General features: G+C 41.7%; 1 protein-coding gene across 8 annotated transcripts in view; it reads left to right on the top strand.

The window, feature by feature from the left end:
• Positions 1-7,608: 7,608 nt before the first annotated feature.
• Positions 7,609-21,017, top strand: part of PIP5K1B (phosphatidylinositol-4-phosphate 5-kinase type 1 beta) — a 114,788-nt gene continuing 101,379 nt past the window's right edge. For 2 of the 8 annotated variants that reach the window (XM_035558516.2, XM_035558508.2), the window contains exon 1: positions 7,609-7,717. The gene's annotated coding sequence lies outside the window, so the exon portion shown is untranslated. Of the gene's footprint in view, positions 7,718-7,937; positions 8,221-10,258; positions 10,476-21,017 lie in introns of those variants that run through there. The other 6 variants (XM_050716277.1, XM_035558512.2, XM_035558514.2 and 3 more) reach the window with 6 other exon arrangements.

The raw sequence follows: 21,017 nt of genomic DNA, 5'->3' as shown, positions 1-21,017 counted from the left end.
TAAGGCCCTGAGCAATATGATATAGTAGGTGGCTCCCCTGCCTATGGCAGAGGGGTTGGAACTAGTTGATCTTTGAGGTCCCTTCCAACCGAAGCCATTCTATGATGCTATGATTCTGTGATAAACCAGGATCTGTGCTGAGATAACGTCTGGAATTTAAGTGTACTTCTCTCCTTTCCTGTCCACTTTTGACTTCAGTCCAAATAGAAAAGGCTATCTTTAAAATCATTCACAGACATAAATTCTAGAAAATTTAGGCTTTTGCAACATAATCCTCTCCAGCCCAGTAGCAAAGTCTTGGTGGATCTTGATTGTGCAAGATTATTAATATTAATAAATCTCAAGTATTTGATCATAATGACAACTGTATTCCTCAGGGACAGCTATAAACAGTTTGAAACATTCCTGCAAACCCATGCATGGGGATTCATCTTATCTCCATGAGAATCCCACACCAAGTTTGAGGGGCTGTATAAACAGACCAGAAGTCAACTGTACAGAAAAGTTTGCTAATCATACACCAGAATGAAGCAGAAAATGGTCTTTTCATTGCTACCAGCCACTTTGTTAGGAAAGAATTTCTGGGGCAAAATAACCTTGCCCTGTGGTAGCATGGGTATCTCAACTCTCAGGGGGCTGAGGCTGTATGTTTACTTAACAGGAAATAATGAGTAGAAAGGTGAAGAACTTACCAAAAAAAAAAAACAACAACAACAACAAAAGTTACTTACTATAACCAAGCCAACTGTAAGTAAGAGAGCTCTTATTTTAGTTCTGTGTAGGTTAAGAAAGCTAGACACCTCATGCATACATATAGGTGAAAGAAACAGATTTTATGTTCTGTTACAGATTTATTTTAAATGACTGTCTCTTACTGCCCTGGTTTCTATTTACTCCTAATCAAGTAACACACATAAAATGCACAGCTTTTCTTTTAATGCATAAAGAAAAAAAACAATGAAAATTGGAAAGCACATGCGCTAACAAGAATATGAGCCTATTATGTTTTTTCTCTCTTTACTCTGCAATAAATGTAAGAGATGCTGGTTCCTTAAGACCCAGGTGTTTTTAGGTCAAAGGTGTCAGCTCTTACAGACATGTAGACCTATTCCCTATAAAGCTTTCCTGTTTCTTCAGGAAAGAAGAAACCCACTCTTCAAAGTCATCTACTTGTAAAAATACCTCTTCAGTTCTAGGTAGCAAAGAGAAGAAATGAAGTCATGACTGTAATAAACACCCAAGAAGGGAAAACAGGTTGGAAACTTTCTCCACATCTCCATGCAATCATAAAACAACTACTTGGTTTTGGTGTCAACGTTGGACCTGAGTCATACCTGAATACTGATATACAGTGATAAATAACACAGAGAAGCTCAGCACAGATGTTGAGGCAGAAATGACGCCATTATCTATAGTAAAATAGTTGACTAAAGATACATTTTGAGATACAGATAGCATAATCCTATATAGCAGTGTTTTCAGGAGATATCCCAGCCAGAAGTATGTGAAAAGTTAGCAGTTATGTCATACGTGCAACTCAGGAACTCAGGAACACAGATGAATAATCAACAGCTCATTGATGACCTCTGCTCAAAGACATCTTTTCTTCAGCACAATGTCTCATTACCTTTGACCATGTTCTGTTCAGACATCAAGATCCGAATGCAGAGAGTTATCTGAGGGACACAGCCCTTGTAAAAACCTTTGAAGGATCACGACAGATGTGTTTCTCTGCAATTAAAAGTATTCCAGGTACCCTGTTTCACTGAGTGGAGTCACAAGAAGATTCAGACACTCTGGCAGAAATTCTCCTGAATATGTTGGATTTTGAGGGTGGATGAGAAGAAGGAACACTGAACATCTTACAAGCTTGTTTTGTGTGTTTCTGCTTTTGTTTGTTCTGTTATGCTTATTATTTCATTCTTGTGTGTGTGTGTTTCTGTCTCTCTGTCTGTGTGTGACTGGAGACAATTACTAATACTTTTTTTAGCATTTTCCACTAATAGAAAATTCACAGTATTGCTTGCTTACTCATGTCAGGTTTAGAAGAAGCTTGTTAAGTATACAGAACATTTGCTTGATTGCTCACGCATAGACTAATGCAGCACTTTGTTCAGTGTTACAAAATCACAGTCTGCCTGATTATCACCATTTGGAGACAGTGCTGGAAGACATTGCTCTTGTAACCCTAGCTGTGTAAGTATGTTAGTATGGCCCTTTGTCTGGGCTGTTGCTAATGTGACTCTATCATATCTGGTGCCAGAGTTTGCTTTAGTATATTTGCATAGCACTGTACTGTGTCATATAGGTCATAGGAGCTAGCCTTAGCAGAAGAAAAGTATTTACCAGCATTTGCTTTTCCATATGATTGTATGATAGTATAATAGAAAGAGAAATATGTTGGAACTCTGTTCCTGTGCAATTATAAATTATAAAAGAATGTGAATGGAAAAAATGCATGGGCTAGATTTTTACCTCCATCCAGTACAGAAGGCGTTCAGAGCTCCTATTTAGTTCTAAGCCATGATTTCTTGACCTGCTACTAGCTACTCATGATCCGCACTTTCAAAGGATTTCTGAAGTGTGTTCATGTAAAACTTGAATGTAACTGTTTGCACATGCAAATCCAGATGCAGTTTCTTGTTTTGAAACATTAAGGTATCACCCCAACACATGAGTAAGGCACTTCTGAAAATACTTAGAAACTGAATTTTCTCCTCCCCACTGATACATGTGAGCAGAGCTCTACACCCACGTGCATAGCACCTCAAGATCAAGCGTTTATCAGCTAAATAGCACCAGAAACATAGAAAATGCACTGTACTTTGTGGCTGAAGTCCTTGACACCAATTCTGAACATATTTTTCTCTAAAGTTGAGATACCCTTTAAAGCAAAAAGCATAAAACTGCATTGAAAAATGTAAGAACAAATAGTTCATTATCACAGAGAGCAGAATCCCAAGCATGAGAGCAGGCATCTCTCAATGTGGAAGATGGCACATGGGCATTAGCTTTCCCTTATAGACGATCTTTTTCAACCAGTCAAAATAAACAGACATTTATACTCTGCCATCAGAGACACCTGAGGCATGCACTCACACCAGAGTATACTTAGATTCTGTATCTCAAAGAGAAGATATAGATCTATAAAGGAGAAAGCCACAGAGAACAGTAGGAGTCAGCAGGGTGCACGGTACAGGCTAGTACCTGCATTTTCATTTGTTCTGTGTAACTCCTGCTTTGTTAGAATATAAAGGTGCAAACTTATAATAGTTTGTGTTCAAATTAATTTTTCATTTGTCAGGTTGCTTCACACATGAAGTAGGATTTTTATAACCCATAACATAGACTATTGTAAATTAATGAATGTGTTATTAGTGAACACGTGAAATCTTTATTAATGCAATCTCAGTTTGAATCTGCAGGATCTTTAAAAGGTTGAATTCAAATAATCCTTTCACCAAAAATCACATCTATTCATTAATTTCAGTGTTATTTTAAAAAGCATGAAACTAGAAGACTAGTGAATAAAAGAGCTCAGACATTTACTCTAGTATTTTATTAATTTATTCCCCTTCACTGAAGATTTTATTCAGTTTGCATCTATATTCCCTGTACAGTAAAATCCACATAAAAAGAAAATACTGTTTTGGATTTTCTCCATGACTCTTCTTCCTAGGGATTCAACCACTTGAGACACATTTTCTGAACTTGGGAGACAGAATCAATGTCACCTGGGTTTTGACAGCTAGGAGAGCTCTGTTTTCAAGTGTGCATGTGGCAAAATGATATTTAATCAATGAATGCCAGGACTTTGAATGTTTTCTGTTTGGCAGTGCTTGCATTTTAAATCACACAGATGCTTCTCCCCCTTTCACTTTTTAGAAAGTTCTTACAACCTCTTTTCTCTTATACACATTTCCCCTATGGACTTGGCCTAGAGTATATGATTGTCTTCAAAAGTAGCAAACAATGGCCAACACTCAGACTGGAAGTCCTGTCTACATGTTGTCAACACCATATACACATGGTCTGCAGCCTCATAGTTAGACCAAAGAAACCCAGCTTGTAGCAGAATGGCTCACTAACAAGGACAAAGGTAAGGATATGCAGATGGCTAAGAGGAGAGAGTCTTAGATGAAGAATCCCCCCCAAAAAATGAATTTATTTGTAAACTTGTCTGGATTGCAGAAAGTGATTCAAGCAGGAGTTAGTTTCCTACAGCATTAGATCCATAAAAGTGTGCTTGTTCTATTCAGAATAATAGTTTCAATGGTACAAATATCAGTGGTTTCTTCTAAGGAAGGCATCAAGATGACTGATTTGCCAACCTGTAGACAGATGCTGTCTGAATTACAGTGGCTCACATAAATACCTGTATGGGGAACTCTCATTTCTAGAGCACAGCTGAGTGCTTAGTTCTGCTCAGTTATCTCAGTTGTTCCTTTGGCATCAAAACAATTAGGAACACAAGCAATTAGTTCTTAGCTACCAAAGACTTCTGCTCTTCTGAAGGCAAGTCATAAGCAAACTAGGTAATTCCTACTGAACAAGGTCTGCTTTTGTAAACGTATTCAGGGACCTCTTATAAGGCCTTCTCTCCAGCTGTTTCCAGTGAACAGAAATTCAGGCTTAATGCTGACACCCCGATATGCCAGAGCTCACATCTCCTTGACAGTGTATAAGTATGTAAGAAGTTATTGATATCTGAAGTTACTGGACAGAATGGAGGAAACACCTTTGAATGCTTAGACAAATAAAAGAGATTGATAAATTTCAATTTCCTGGAAAGTGCATACTTAATGAGCATGCTTAGTGTTATTTTAATATATAGTCCTTGCAATTATTTTCATAAACTGATCAGATCAGTACAATTGGAAAACAGTGTTGTTTTCTTTAAATGTAACCTTTGCAGAATCTTCAAAGACATAGCAGGAGAGAAACATGGTAGAGGGAAGAAAATTGCTTATTTTAATAAAGAGAAGAAATAGATAGTAGTTCTATAGATATCTAGGAGAAGGACAGTTCAATACATTTCTAGGAGAAGGACAAAAAAAAAAAAAAAAAGGCTTTTCCAAATTAACATATCATAGAATTGTCAGTCTTGAAGCACTTTGAGTTTTAACCCTCATATAGATCACAATCTGGAGGAAAGCTTTTGATGCAAAAGATTTTGTTACCCATTGTTTCTCAGAAGGGCCCAAGCTGTCCATTACTACATTCTCAGATTTCTAGGCATCCTTTCTTAGTTTCTTTTTTCTGAATGTTGAGGAGAGCAAAATCTTCCTCTCTGTGACTTTTCTTCAAGAATTAGTCTACAGTTACTGGGTATGGAATGCCAAAAGGAACTTATAAGTGAAGTTACTAACGTGGGCCTAAAAAAATATCTGTGCATGGTGCTTGTCTGAAGGAGTCTGAGCCATCAATGTGAGTTTATGCTGGATCATAACTCTGCCACAGTACTTTTGATCTAGAACTATGAATCTTAAAAGTGACTTTAGCATGTTGTCAATATATGTCTTCAGTCATCCATTTACAAAACCAAATAATGGTATTTCTCTCATCTCAGGTATTTTGTGGAAGAAATAAACAAACTGTGACTGTCTTTAATATTTCAAAGCCGTAAGTCCTCTACATAAATATCACCATCAATCCCATCTGAGTGTGATTGTATGATTAAGAAAAATGTTCTGGACTACCAAGTATGGTTGCAGATTTTCTGCAGTTACCTAGCTAGTTCACATAAGGTAAGCAGCATAATGTTGCATATAATGTAAGCACAGAATTCGGTGCAGGGCAATATGCTGAAATTAGAACTGAAGACCGTTGGATCGTAAGGAGCTCTCTACTACCACAGCTGGTGGCAACCCATACCAGGCTGATTTTCAAATACCTGTGCAGAATACTACACTCAGACCCCAGGGCACTTAGCCACCACCCTGGCAGTGTGAGGAGAAGAACATGGTCATTGAGATTCATAACTTGTCATTCACTGATGGTCTTCTTACATAATATAACACCGTGACTGGGTGTACACAAGGACGGAGAAAAACATTCAGGGACTTCTTTGGTTCAGCCCCAAGCAGTAAGAAGGAAGAAAGTCCCTCCTACATTAGGATGCCTTCTTGCATGAAGAGGAGTTAGTTTTGTCTGCTTTTTTTCTTGGGCTTGGGTCTTGTTGTTTCCTGTTCTCCACATATAACCAGTGTCACTGCTGTATGCAGTCCACCTTAAAGACCAGACGGAAATTTTGAGAGGCCCTGACTGTATTAGATTATTCACCCTTAATCTTCCAAACACTCATATCACCACAAGCTAGTCAAGTGCTGCAGATTTTGCATACATTAAGAAAGTGTCATTCACTCCGAAAGCGCAGAGCTGAGCCAGATGGCACATCTGACTGCAGTGTCTAGGAGCCACTGTGCTACTTGTGTGAAAAGTAGAAAATGAAGCATCAGGGAATGAGACTACCAGAAACCTCTCTTGCTGCTCTGACTTAGAGAAGCCATTGTCATTGAAATGGTGTGACTATTGGATGTTGGTTTGAGTAAACATACAAGGTAATTGTTCTGTTATCATTCGTTATAAATACCGTAGCAGATAAAAACCAGAGTGAAGTAAGAATCATGAGCAAAATGGAAGTAGCACCTTGAAATGCTGTGATTTTTTCTTCAATGTGCACACATACAATAGTTCCTTCTGCAGTTGGAATTCAACGCGCATGAGTCAGCCTATCCGATATCAGTAATTACAGCTATAAATGCACAGCTATTACGCATTCAGCTTGTGTAGCTTGGGAGTAGTCTACTCTACCAGGAATGGAAAGGTCCTAAGCAGATGCTAAGGCTTTGTCACCATCCTTGACCGGTAAGCAGGAGAGCCAGCCACCAGAGATGCTTCCCTGAAAGCAGCAGTGTTAAGGCCATGGTCATCCCAATACCCTGTTGATTGTGTGTTCATTCTCCCAGCTTCCTTTTCTCATTCTTTCATCTACACTGATTAAACACGATCTACACATTTACAGCCTTCCTGACCATCCTCCTCACTTATGCCGCTGTCATGCCTGCAAAACATGAACGAGGCAAGTACGTGATGCCATGGGGATTAACAACCAGGACTTCTATCACCCCGTAGGATGACTTTCCAGGGACTTTTCTCATGTGGTCTCACTCGGGGTGTACAGGCTCCCTGGTGGCCTGCCCTAAAGCAGTGTTGGGTGCGAGGCAGAACTCCAGGACAGGCAAGTGGCCGGAGAACGATGGCAGGACCGCGAGCACTGGTGAACCCACCAGCCTTTCACCCCAGGCTGAGAGGCTTGGCCCCAGATGGCAGGCCGGCCTGCAGAAGCGTTGTGCCTGCAGCCTGCAGCAAGACATCCCCTTCCCTCACCCCTCACCTCAGCCCTCCGGCATGGAGGTGCCACGCAGCCCTGCCGGGCCCCTCATAGCCGCTGCCCCAGACCACCCCACATCTCCCCACACCGCCCCACGGCCCCTCCTGCAGCCAGGGCTCGAGGGGCAGCCGTGAAGGGCGCTCCGCCCGCCCTCGGGGCGCCGGGCGAGCAGCAGGCGGCCCCTCCGTGCCTCCCCGGCCCCCGGCGGCGGGGCGGGCGGGAGGAGCCGGCCCGCGGGCGGGGCCGGGGCCTGTGCCGGTGCCCGTTGCCGGTGCCGTTGCCGTGCCCGCCACCCGCCGCCGCGCACCCGCACCGGAGCTGGAGGTGAGGGCGCTGCGGGGGGCTCGGGGACGGCCGGGCTGGGGCTGGGGCTGGGGCTGGGGCTGGCCGCGGGAGGCGGGCGCCTTCCCCTTCCCTTCCTCCCCTGCTCGCCCCGACCCCCGCGGCGCACTGGGGCGCCTGCTTTTTATTTATTTATTTATTTATTTAGATCGTCCCTCTCCTTTCGTTTTCATTTGCTGAAACTGCTCAGCCCCGGCTGTGTCTCTGTGGCACCGCCGAGCCCGGCCGCGGTGCTGAAGCGGGCCCCGGCCCGCAGCGAGCGCCCCCCGTTAGCGGGGCACGGGTGCCACCCGGCGGGGTCCCGCCCGGCTCGGTGCGGGTGCGGCGGGCACCGCTCAGCCGGGGCCGGGCTGCGCCGCGATGGACGGGGCTGTTCACGTGCCTTGAGCCCTGCCGGCAGCCGCGGAGGGAGCCCTCGGCGTGTGCGGGTGGACCGAGACCTTCCCGAGATGCTGGCCGCCCGACAGCAGAGAGCTGTTTAAATGGTAAACTTACCTTTTAGCACCATGAGGTTGGCTGTCCTCTGATGGCAGTGCTTCCAGTACCCTGCCTAGGTGATCGTGTGTTTTTCCCTCCTCTTCAGTGCTGCTGCTTTAAAACTGAGCTGCTGGTTGGTACATGCTGTTGCTTTAGGAAAACTCTGTGCAGTGCTGTGTTGGCTCTCCCAGAGGAAATGTAAATATACTTGTTTCATGTTGCTCCTGAAAGGATACCGCTTGAGGTGAGGGAACAGTTCTTCTGGTTTGATAGAGAATTATGTATTTATGTAAATGTTTTGAGCCGGCATTTGGGTGATGTGAGGTAGAGGAGGGCTTGGAACAAAAGAGAAAATACAGAAACTCTTCTCAAGTTGAACCTTATGTAAGGAGCATTGGCAGTTTGGGAGTTAGCGAATGTAAATGGTAGAAGCCACATTTTCTAAGTCCCAGTGTAAATTTATAGGTTGTTTTTCCGATGGTTATGATAGAGGTGCTTTGTAATAAAGCTTGTTAAATGGTCTCTCAAAGTTCTTTGATCTTCAAAGCAGAGAATACATGGTCTGATGAATGCCTGGTATAGTTGCTGCTCTGAATCTTCCAGCACTTTAAAAGAAAATAAATAGCTTTTAACTTCTCTTCCTCCACTGAGATAGTTTCTCGCATTCTTAATGTACTCTTTTGCCTTGTAGCTATCTCAGAATTGATGATGAAAAAATTGAGCACAAATATTCAAATCTATTTTGTTTCTAAAATTCAGTTATCAGAAGATAATTAATATATCTTGGAAAAAATGAAGTGTGCATACAAAAATGTTCCTTTCCCCTCTTCTTATTCAACATGTTTAATCTCTCTTTCCTGGATTCTTCCCCTCCCCCAGTTAGATAAAGCATGGAGTGGAAAATCATGTTCTAAGTTTAGGAATTGATCCTTAAGCTGTTAAAAACAGTGGGGTGTTTCTTTCACTGACTTCAGTTGATGCTAGTTTAGGACACCAACTGTTCGTAATCTTAATTATGTAGTCAGGTCTTCCTGGTATTGGGAGAACCAAACCACAGCATTTAAGAATAAGCACATGCTTACACGGTTTGCTGTAAAGTGTTTGTATGTTTATGGAGCGGTATTTATTATTTTTCTTTATTTTTTCCTACCAAGCCTGGAGGTAGCTAAGGAAATTTTTTGTGCTTTGACACCAGCAGAATGGGATAGAAACTGTAAAAATACTTTCTTTGCAGTTTGCATAATGTGGTCCATATATTGTTGAGAAAGCGCTTATTGATTCTTGCAGCTTCATGTATACAGCATGTGCTCTGTGTGTTTACAGTCCCTGTAACCAAGGCATGTCAAGTGCCTTGGCATTCTCAGAAGCTACAGGACAGAAGCTGGCAACAGCCTTTCCTTAGGCCAGGGGCAGCTGCTCGTTAAGGGCTGCCTCCCCTTCTTCCCCCAACTCTTCCGCTGGGTTTTGAGGGGAGATGAGAGCTGGTGCAGTTTCTGTGCAGTTTTCAGCATCCTGCAGGACATGGTGTTGGGCTAAGTGTTACTGATGGCGTTTCTCTTCTTGCAGAATGTGTACTGGTTGTTGCTGCAATGTGAGCCTTTGGTTACTGCTGGTGGTTGCATGGTGCTGTAGTTGAAATTTATATACGGCAGAAGCTAAAGTGCAAACTTCACAGATCAGGACAAATGAAATGTGCACTTAGAAGCATACAGATGGGCAATTTGGTAGATGTTGTGATATTCAAAGCCCCTGATAGCTTAGAACTGAGTAGCAGAGTCAGCATGAGTTAAATGCAATGAAATGCTGCTCTAAATCGTAGAGTCATTGAAATATCCTGAGTTGGAAGGGACCCACAGGGATCGCTGACAGTGCTAGGCAGGGATTGGGAAGAGGGCTCCTCGTACCTTCCCTGCCATCTGGTCTAAGTTATAGATCAGGCCATTCGTCATCCTCTAGGTGTCATTTGTGTTTGAATCCCTCTTGTAATATACTTGCTTGTTGTGGGCCTGCGCCACTGATACTCTGAATTTTATTTTCCCTAAATAGATGAAGTGTCCGATGTGTCATCGCAGATTCCTGCTGTGGTTATGAGGTCATGCATCTTGTCTTATTCTTCACGTTTGTACAGTTCAGAAAGAGCTTTTACTCCTTCTTTGGGGAAAGAAACTTCAAGTCCTCCTACAGGGAGCTGGAAACCCTATCTTTTATCTTCCTTCTTCATTCTTCAGTTGTGAACTAAAAAACTATATCATCCTGTTGCAAGGTACAATGTCTACCATTTTTACTGTTATCTCCTCCTTGCTGTAAAACTGTTTTATTTGTGATCAGCAAAGTAGGGGGAAGTTGAAGATGTTGTGTATGGCTTCTGTATTTTCCCCATTGTCCAGACATGCATTTTTTTTTTTAATTTTGAAACATTAGATTTTTTACAATTAAAGGTAATGGTAAACTAGCGTTAGTTTTTTTTCAGTGTGACATGGCTATGATCTATATCATAGTCAAGAAGGAAGTTATTTGTAAAACTGACTGCGTGGTGCTGTGTGCATGCACAGACAGGGCAGTTCTGTCAAGTAAAGCAAGTGCCGGATGATGGCCATTTTATTAACTGCTCATTTTTATTGTTAGTTCTGTCTTCAGTATTCATGTGTTGTCTGACTGCATACCATGAATCCAGCCCCCCTGTGTTCGGCACCCTTTGTTTTTGAAGTCCTCCCTGTTACTGCAGTACTTGAAATTCTGTAGACAGAATTGGTAGTGATACACTGTTTAAAGTGTCTCTTTGGGGCTGAGGAATATCTTTATTATAAGCACAGAGGCTGAAATGCTGAGCCCCCGTGTTCAACCAGTGCTGTGTAAGAAGTGTGTGTCTGCAGATCACATCCCAGTGTTAATAAGAAGATTTCTGTCCTTTCTTAGTGGTGACCACTTCACTGTTCATAATAAAACTCATCCTGTGAAAAAAGTCCTGGGGATCCAGACTTTGGTTCCACTTGACTGATTTTGTCACTGTACAGAATTACTGAGTTGCAGGTTTCCTGCACTTGAAACTATAATTTAGAAGGCCTAACTTAGTGTCCTTTGATGGAAGTTCAGAATATGATCACAATTATATTAAGTATAATGGATGCAAATACACAGATGGTTTGATTACACAAATAGGTAAAAAATTGAATACCATTCAGCAATAGAAATATTGCTGTAATTTACAAAATCAATTGTTAAATCTTGTTTACATCTCCCAGAACATGGCCATGTCATTTGAACTGGAGGAAACTGCTAGCATTTAAGTTTATAGTTTGATGAGCAGTAATGGGATGTTGCCTTCAGCACTAGAGCTGACATAAAGTACTACAGCTGTTATGGCAGTTTGCCACTTTTTTGGCTGTGGTTGCACAACTGTTGGTGAGGCTTTGTGATAATATCAGGTCACTGAGCTGATCTGAGTGAAGAGTAATTGCAGGAACAAAAGAAGTTGGTGTGGAGGAAAGCTGTTTCTCAGCTAGCTCTTTCAGTGGTGCAGTTTGCTGGTATGGCCACTTGCAGGGTTGCACTACGAACTGGGGGGTGTGCAAACAGCAGTGGGGACGTGATAGAGATGTGGAATTAACAGGTAGAGACCTTTCAGCTTCTTTAGCTCTTGAGAAAACTGCATGTGAGGTTGCTGTCAGCCCTCCTGTAACCCAGTCAAGAGAAGGCAATGTGCTTGGTTGCAGCAGCTGCTGCCCACACTGGGTGCCCAGCCTGCATCACGGTCCGGGTCTCGCTTTGTGCACCTGCTGGGGCTTTCTCTGCCAGCAGCTGTACCGTAGCAAAGGCCCTGGGCAGAGCTGTGTCTGCAGGGGAGTGGACGGGCTGGATTCTCCTGGGCCGCTGTGTGCACAGAACTTCCCGTCCCTCTCTATCTGGGAAAGTCATTTGCTTATTTCTCCTGCCGAGTTTGTTTTCACGAGAAGTTCTTGGCCGGGGTACCCGTGTGAGTCAGCTGAATGCCAGCTAAATGACAGCCTAATTGCAGCAGGGGTGTGCCTATCGCTCCTCGGGTCTCAGCCTAGCTAGCCCTGGCAGCTGGGGGAGCAGGGTGGTGCTGAGGGTGCTGAGCTGGTGGGGGCACCTGCCCCGTACTGGGGCTGGGGCCCTGCGCTAGGCTCTGGCCTCTGCTGCTTTGCTGCTGCTGCTTTGCTACTGCTGACTGTTTTCCCAGTGCTGGAGTAACAGTCCCATAACTCATGAAGTCTCCTGCCATTAGCCACACGGACCGCGAGAGTGGTCCTCTTGGCTTCATTACAAACTGCTGTTTTTTCCCCAGATCTAAAGTTGGTGGTTTGGGTTTTTTTAGGTAATGAATAGGATTAACTGCATGTCTCAAACTGTGGTGTGCTAATTACTGCTGACTTTTAAGGCAACAGTAGGGTCACAGGCTGCATGGCAAATGGTTTTATTTTTTTTTAGCTCACTAAAAGTTTTTGCTGGTATCTAAGTGATTTGGAGCACGGTTTGCAATCTGTTGGTTTACAACATTTGGGAAATGGGTTTTCATTGTTTGCTTTTTTTTTTTTTTCTCTCCAGCAAACTCAGTTGTTGTTAAACTATCCTAAGCATTCAAGACCCAGAGAAATGTGGGGGCAGCCAGCTTCTTGTTTGGATAACTTAAAAATCCCATGCAGCCACCACTACTGCCAATCTCCAAATAGAAGATTAATGAAGATATTTGGGGGGGTGTCAATATGAGAATTTTCATGTTTATGTACCTTCCCTAATCCAAGCTGTAAATGTGTAGGGTTTTAAAAGGGAATTTAGAATTTTGTGCTTTCTAGTATGGCTTTATACAAAAATCTTCAGAGGATGATTGAATTAAGTAGAAAGATTGTAGGATTCTGTGAATTTGTACATTGAAAGGTTCTGCAGATGTTCTTTTCCTTTGTACCTAATTAGAGTTCTGTCTTGTTTTTGATGTGTCATGCATCAGGTGTTTTTGCCTGAGAGCGATGTAATCTTTGTATGAGACCATGCCCAGGTTTATAGCACGTCAGTTTGTGCTATGTAGCTTGTTGGTGCTTCCTCCTCAGTAGAGGCGTGCGGGTTCAGTGGTATGCACTTTATCTGCCAGTATTTGGCAATAGAAAGACAGTGATGTTTTTAAACTTCTGTGAAAGGACCAAAACAATCTCAGGTAAGAACGCTGAACTTTATTGTCAGTGTTTTGTTATTGGAGCTAAGTTTTTTTGGATCACTTTATTATTTAAAGTTACTTCAGTATTAGTTCTGGCATTCAGAACTCGAGTCAGAAATGAGTCAAGTGTGTCATGGACTTTAGGCTTCAGTGAGACCTTACTTGTTCTAATGGCTCACAGATTCGAGAGGGCTGGTGTACTGGTTTGTTTGAATATTTTTTGCTGAATAATCCTAAAAAATTATCGCTAAGGCAATAAATAATCCTATTCAGTGAATCATCAGGGAAGCTTTTTTCCCCTAGGGTGTCTGCTTCCCATATTAGAAGAGATTTGGAAATTTATTTTTGCAGCTGTTGGAGAGGTTTCCATGCAGTGTAGTCTTTCTGGCTCATGACTGAAGTTAAGGATGACTGCACCTTACCGTCTTCGTAGTACAAAGCATAACCAGCAGATCTACACCCGTGGGTACTCCTAACAACCTTCTCTGCTTTGTGGTATATTTTATGTGAGTCTGTTCAGAGAGAAGACGGGTTGGTTCTGATTTGTGGGGTGTGGGGGTCTCCTACAGAGTCCAACCAGCTCTGCAGAGATAAAATGGTACTTCTGTGGCACTGAGGGTGTTGTTTGTGCTCTGGGTGAGTAGTCTGGAAAGAAAATGGAGTGCGACTTACCTTGCATTGAGGAGCACGCCTTTAGGTCAAACTTGGGCACCCAGGTTCTGCCAGGGCTATTGTCTCTCCTTGGTTTTAACTCATGTGAAAGTCAGTATGGTTAATTGTGTAAGGTACATTGTGGTACATGAGGACAGGCACACACAGAAACCTTTGAGGGACTGGTACTTTTGCCCTTTATTCCCCACTCAACTTTGCATTCAGAGTGGTAGTGGAAGATCCTGGGAGGGCAGAGAGACACCCATGAAGTTCAGTCACTCTGTTCAACACGGAAACAAAGAAGTATTATGAAGAGGTTTTTGGCTAGGAAACAGAAAACCCTTTCATGGGTGTCCACAGCTTCTGGTTTTGTTTTTAATACAAACATGATGATGTAACAGGTCATCTTATTAAATAATGATACTTGTACATTTTATGTCACTGGGTTTTGTTTACACTGTAAAGCCTTTGCCAGCTATTCATAGATCGCTACAGTAGGACACTGAATTATTAGCAAACGATATTGCTACATATTTCTGAGTAGCAATAGAAATCTGAGTTGAAACCTTACTTTGCTTCAGGGCTTTGCACATCTTCATACAAGAAATAGTTGGACTCATCCAGGACTGTGGATTAGTAAGGATTGCTCTCTTTCAGGGTAGCTTTTTCTCAGGTTGTTGTACTTCTGCTGAAATGTGTGGTGGTCATCTCTTACACAGATGTGGTGCTGCTGGGACTACTTCAGTCATGTCAAGGCAGAAGAACACAGAAAATATTGTTGCTGGGTGTGCAGATAATGGAATTCAACTATGAAATAATAAAAATACCCCAAATGAAAACACAAATGCCTGTGTAACTTTGATACCTTTTAAAATTCTGTTGTAATTAGATAAAGCAGTGAAGTTAGCTGAAGCTTTACTGATAATTTTTACCAAAAATTAAACTAATTTTACAAAAAGCTTACCAAAACTTTCAGACCTCTTCAATAAAATAATTTGTACTAATTCAGCAGAACCTCTTAAATAGAAATATAAATAGTAAATCGTTTTTGTTTCATTTATGTAGGAATACCTGTTAAAATGTTCATTATGAAGTTCACTTTTTATTTATTTATTAATTCAAACGTGGAGTTTCAAAGCTGGGACTTAAAGAACAAGTAGTTTGTAGCTATAAATATTTAGGTTAAGATGGTTCATGTGTTGTTTCACATCTGAAATGTACTCTTAAGGATGCTTTATTCAAACTCTTATGCCTCAGTGTTTGTAAAAGGAAACTCCAACAGTCGGAGAAGCGTCCTACTTGTTAGCTCAAAATGTTAATTAAGTCTTGGAGCACTGTAAACTGTCATCTATTCCGAGTCCCAAGCGCTCTGCCTGGAATTATGTAGAACACAGGCGACTAATTTTGAGCTGTGGAGCAACATTTTAATTGTTTGCATATGTTAAAGAGCAGATTTAGCATACTGTAGTGTTCTCATGCAAAAGAGCCAAGAAACATACCAGTACTTAACTAGGCTGGATGTTTTGTAAGGCTGTCCCATGCCTTTATTTAGGGTTTACAAGATCGCTTCTGCTCCTTTCGGTTACAGTAGTGCTAGAGAGCATAACAATTCTTGTTGTGTGTTGGTGTGTACCTATATATTACTTTTGTCATGTACTTTGTATACACTTACACTGGAGCCTGAAATGTTTCTGCAGACAGACAGACCCCACCTAGCATTGTCTACCTTATTTGACTGTTTGTAGCAGATGAGCAAAACCTGAGGTTTTGACTAGTGAATGAATACTTTGAGTCATGTGCGGCCTATATAGCCTGCAATGAAAGCAGTGTTGTCCTCATTAATGTCTCCTTACCTCGGCTAACTAGGTTATTATTAAGTGAGCAGAAGCCCTCCTGTTGTGCTTGAATTGACTAAGAGCTAGTATGCAAAGCTTCAGTGTAAAAGCTTTGACTTTCAAACCAGTCTTCTGAGTTACTGGTTCTTGGTTTTGGTTCTTGAAGAGCTGGCATCCAAAACATCAGTGTAAAAAAAGGAGCATTTCAAACAACTCTTCACAGGTACTGGTTCTTCATGCTGCAGCTCAAATTGGGATTATTGTCTTCTGTTAGCAGCTGAACTGATCAATTACTTTCATCTTCCCAATAGCAATCCAGTAGGTCATTATTCCATTGCTAATTAGCACTCTCACTTTTTCCCTTTTCTGTACATTTTTTTTTTTGGGGTGGGGGGAGGCACTAATGTGCACTTATCTTGCTCTTAATTTTAAGAGATACTGTGCTTGCCTTAGAAAGGCTGAATGTGTTGCCACATAACTTTAGCTTGCAAAACTAAGAGAGGCAGTCGTTACCTTGAAGTTTTCAGAGTGAACATTAATGGTATTTTCTAACAGTGTGAGGCATTAGCAATCTGGTTTAGAAAGAAGGAGTCGTGGTCTGCTCTGTCTTTAAGGACTTCAATTTGTAGAATTAGCTGCATTTCTCTGGGATCTGAACTCTGTTGTACTAAAGTTCAAAGAGCATTGCATGGTTCGCATCTCCGAGTTTATTTTGACAAGTCTTCTCAATGTTTGGCTCTACCCAGCTCCTTTCTGCTTCATGTGCTTTATGTTGGGTGGTGACAGGAACTCTAAAGGGTGGAAAATGTATCTGAAGATCGATACGCCAACCTTTTCTTAAAGAGCAATACCCTGTTTGCCTTTGCTTCTCCAGAAGAAAAGTTGTGTAAGGATCCCTACAGCGGCTGTGTGCCACAGAACTCATCTTTGAACCTGCTCAAGAAACATCACCATAGTTTAAGCACATTTATGATTAGACTGTGGCTTCAGTGCAGCCCCTAAGCAGTTGTGCATCATCAGTGCCCAACCTTATGTTTTTGTTGCTAGAATTTATATATCTGTGATTTAAGAATGAGAATTTGCAAACAGCTGCTTGACCTTACCTGGAGGTCAATCATTAACTGGTAGGTAGTCGTGAACATCTGTACAATTACTAAGTGCAGTCACCTTTAGCACTTGCCTTGACTCCTCCCAGGTGGTCTGCACACATTACAGAGACTGCCTGTTGCTCAGGAGCGCCCTTTGCATCTCACCACTTCGGTCACAGCTCCAGCTTGGTATGAAGGGACCATTTGTGAACACAGGGTGTTGAAACCTAAACCAGGCCTTTCCATGCCGTCACGCTGTTCCTGTTGCCTCACGGCCGTCTCATCCCTCGCTCTCCCCGTGGCACAGGCAGGTACTGGGGAGGTGGGGTGTGAGTCTGCACGTTTCTGCTAGCAAGCCCTTGCTAGGTGCATGCCCTGTGGGGAATGGAGCTCCCACCCAGACACAGCTTTTCCGCATGTGTCGGCGTGTCTCCTGTGTAGGCAGTGGCCATAGCTGAGCATTGTGACCATGACTGGGCATTGTGACCGGTGTAGCACCGTGGGCAACTGCGTTCCAGGAGCCACTGGTGGAGGTGAGACGCCAGCCCCGTCTTGATGCTCATGAGTGGCAGCAGGGGAACGTGTGTCGGGGTATGTCACATGTTACCATAAAGGACTGGTGCACCTGCCTGATCCCCAGCTGATTTGGGTCTGTGTTTGGCTTGGAATTGCATTGTCGAAGTCACCCACGTTTGGAGGACTGGGATCTCTTTGGTCACGATGTGGTATTACTGTGTAACAAAGTGTGGCTTCGCATATTTCATTCTTCTAAGGTTTGTGTTTGAGTAATTAAAAGTTCAGTTTGAAAAAAATGGCTAATGAACAGACATCTTTTTATTAAATAAAGGCATTTACTGAGAACTGTAGGGATAATACAAACTTCTGTATTAATTGTATACTGGAAGCAAAATTGCTTAACTTCATTATTTTGAATAATAACTTATATTGCCAGGTCATATTCCAGCCTTGATTGTATATGGGCCTTTCAAAAGGGAGATATTGCAGACTAATCTGTTTTTATTCTTTTTTTCCTACCCTGAGGCACACTACTCAAAATAAAACAGCATAGTGGTTTATTTCAGAAATACAAACCACAGCAATTATGATAAAATCTCTTTAAATCTGTTTCTCATGCATGACACTGTACTAGCTCTTACTTGAGTTGATTCTTGCCTATTTATGGCTGTATCCCTGTGCCAGACTGACTTGATCGGAGATGTCAACCGGAGACAATAACATCAAACAGTTCATAAGACTTGTCAAAACTCAGAGGGATTTCCCCTTGGTTGTGTGGGACTCAGGGAAGAGCCTGAATTTAATATTGGGGTGTTCCATTTATTTTAATTGAACATTAACTGCTCTATTCGTATGTTGTACGTTCAGATTTTATAGAACTTTGATTTAAAAGTAATTTATGTAACTAAAATAAGATCTGAAATTCCCTCAAATCGTTTACTCTATATGTCCATGTGGGCTTATTTGCTTTGATGTCCAGTCTTTTTTAATCCATCTTTTTTAATGTCCAGTTTAATGTGCATTGTCGGGATAGCATCATTAGCTATAACAAACATGAAAGCATACATGCACATTCTCTGTCCAGAATAGTTAAACTGTAGCTGAAGATGCCAGTAGCACTTTCATCTGCTTTCAACTGAAGCTAGAGGTGTAATAACAGACCATGGTGGGAAACCATTCATGAGTTGATTTTTTTTGTCAGAAAGTGATATTAGCAGAATACATTAGCTCTGGTTTGGTATACCTGCAAATGATGGTAAAGGACATGATGGGAATACCATCTTTCTTTCCTTGAATTGAAGGAGTGTGCCTCAAAAATTGAGTTAAAAGCAAAAGATGCCTTAGGATACTTTTTTGGCTGCTGTTGAGCAATGTCTTGATTTTTACACAGACCTTAATAACAGAGTTTAACTTGAAACTGTCACGACAGGGACAGGAGTTTTCTTTTGGAATTCTGTCTTTTTTGTTGAAAGGTGAACATTTTTCTCAGTGTTCACAACATTGAAATACTGCGGTAAAGCATCACAAACTATATAAAAACTACTAGAAATATAAATGTTTTTATGAAGTATTTTGAGGGATGTTAAGTAAGTAGCAATAGTGAAAACTGATACTTAATTCTTCCACTTGCAATGAAGTCTAGGCAAATTATCGATGAAAGAGAAGAACCTCTGATATGAATTCAATAATTGGATTAAAACTTTCTTGCAGTAGCAAAAATGTCTGTGTTTTCTTGCAGTGCTTTTTTAGTATTATTTATCTTATGTTTTTATGCAGAATACATTTGAAACAGTGGGGACTATTGTATTTAGAGGCAACAAAGCTGAAAAGGTTGGGAGCAAACAATTTTGAATTTAGGTGTTTTGCATTTCTGCTAACTGAAACAAGAGGCAGTTGTTGACGTAGGAAGAAGGAGGATCAGAGTTGTTCTGTGGGACCTCAGAAGTTTTCAGTATAAATATTAATTCTGTGAATTTGTTGCTTCCACCTATCAGCTGTAGATGATATTTACAAAGTGTTTTGCAAACTGAGAAATACTGTGTAAAAGTGTTCATCTGCAAAGTAAGGATGGTGTTATGGTGATAATATAGTGGAAGTGGGATTTGCAGGAGCACCCCAAGACATGAAAGGGAGAGAAATCTAATTCTTTGATGTTTTTCTTATAACTTCTATCAGGTCTGCTGGATACAGTGTTTTGGCCATAAATATATATGAAGTTTACAAACACAAATTTTATAGAGCACACCTCATGCAACTTTGCATTTTATTGAAGAATTAAAGCTAGTTGGTACATGGGAACGAGCAGTTGAGCAAGCTGCAATGGTTCTTGTAACCTCTGTTTGTGTAGGTTTATTCTATAAGGCACTGAGTGTAAAAGCATTTCATAAAGCTCATTAACATGGCCTAGCCTTAATCAAAAATAAGTTTTCACTTACTGTTTAAAGCCTGTGCTTATATTGTGAAGTTCAACTCTGTACTCCGCATGACGAGCTACAGTTTAAAGCCTGGGATATGAGAAGAAAACCAGGGCTCACCCCTTGGGACCTGTTTCTTAGAGTAGAAATGAAGGGTGCAAGGGTTCACCCCTTTACTTGAGAGACTCTTAAGGACTAAACAACAAAAGTTGTAAGAGATCTACTTTTAAGGGCTAACTGAAGAAAAGAAGAAATAAATACAGCATTCTGAACATAGGAAAGGGTACCATCTTATGGTGAGGGCTTCTGTCTGTCTGTCTGCATGGCTGTTCCAGTGAGCTTGAGGTTGTAAGTGGGGTGGGTGCTCAGTGGTATCTGTCTGTGTGCATGGTAGGCAAATGCTGGCTGTGCATCTGCTTCTGCTGTAGCTTCTGTGGCAAACTCCTGCAGCATGGTGTTAAATTTGTTGCTGTGAAACACCTGTGCTATCTAATGGACCTTGTCAATGTATTTCATGCCGTATATTCTATTAGGTGACTTGTTATTTGTCCCCATAAAGTAATATGTTATATTCTAATGTGTCTGTTCTATTGACCCATGTGGTCTGAGAATCATACTTGGCAATTACCGAATAATTAGACGAGCCAGCAGTGGGTTGGGAGCTTGTAAGGTCATTCTTGGTCCTTCCATCTGTTCTTTTACATTATGTTCAAGAGCATAGGGCTCTCTGCATTGAAAATAGATACTGCAGTGAACTGTCGCTTCAGATGTTCAGACGCAACGGCTATTAGATGTAGGGGGAAAAAAGGTAACTCCATTTGTTGCAATTTTAACTTTGTCATGCTAGCTGTTAGCAAATAACATAGAGGGGTGATGACAGTAGTAAAAGCCAACTTGCAAGGAGTTAGCCTGGGAATGGTACATGTGAGATGTTGTCTCCACTGTGTTGCATTGTGCTGAATAAATGCAAAAGATGATTAATAAGGTCTTCTTTGTAAATCTGCATACAGAGACAAACTGTATCCCCAGATATCTGTGTTTCACTGGGAGGAGAAATTACCATTCCCGCTCAGTCAGAATAAGATTGATTTGGATATGGTCCATGAATGTGGTTGGCAGTGCAGCCTCCTG

Source organism: Cygnus atratus, chromosome Z (genome assembly GCF_013377495.2).
Source record: "Cygnus atratus isolate AKBS03 ecotype Queensland, Australia chromosome Z, CAtr_DNAZoo_HiC_assembly, whole genome shotgun sequence".
Taxonomy (NCBI): Eukaryota; Metazoa; Chordata; class Aves; order Anseriformes; family Anatidae; genus Cygnus; species Cygnus atratus.
This window is presented reverse-complemented; position numbering and strand designations above follow the sequence as displayed.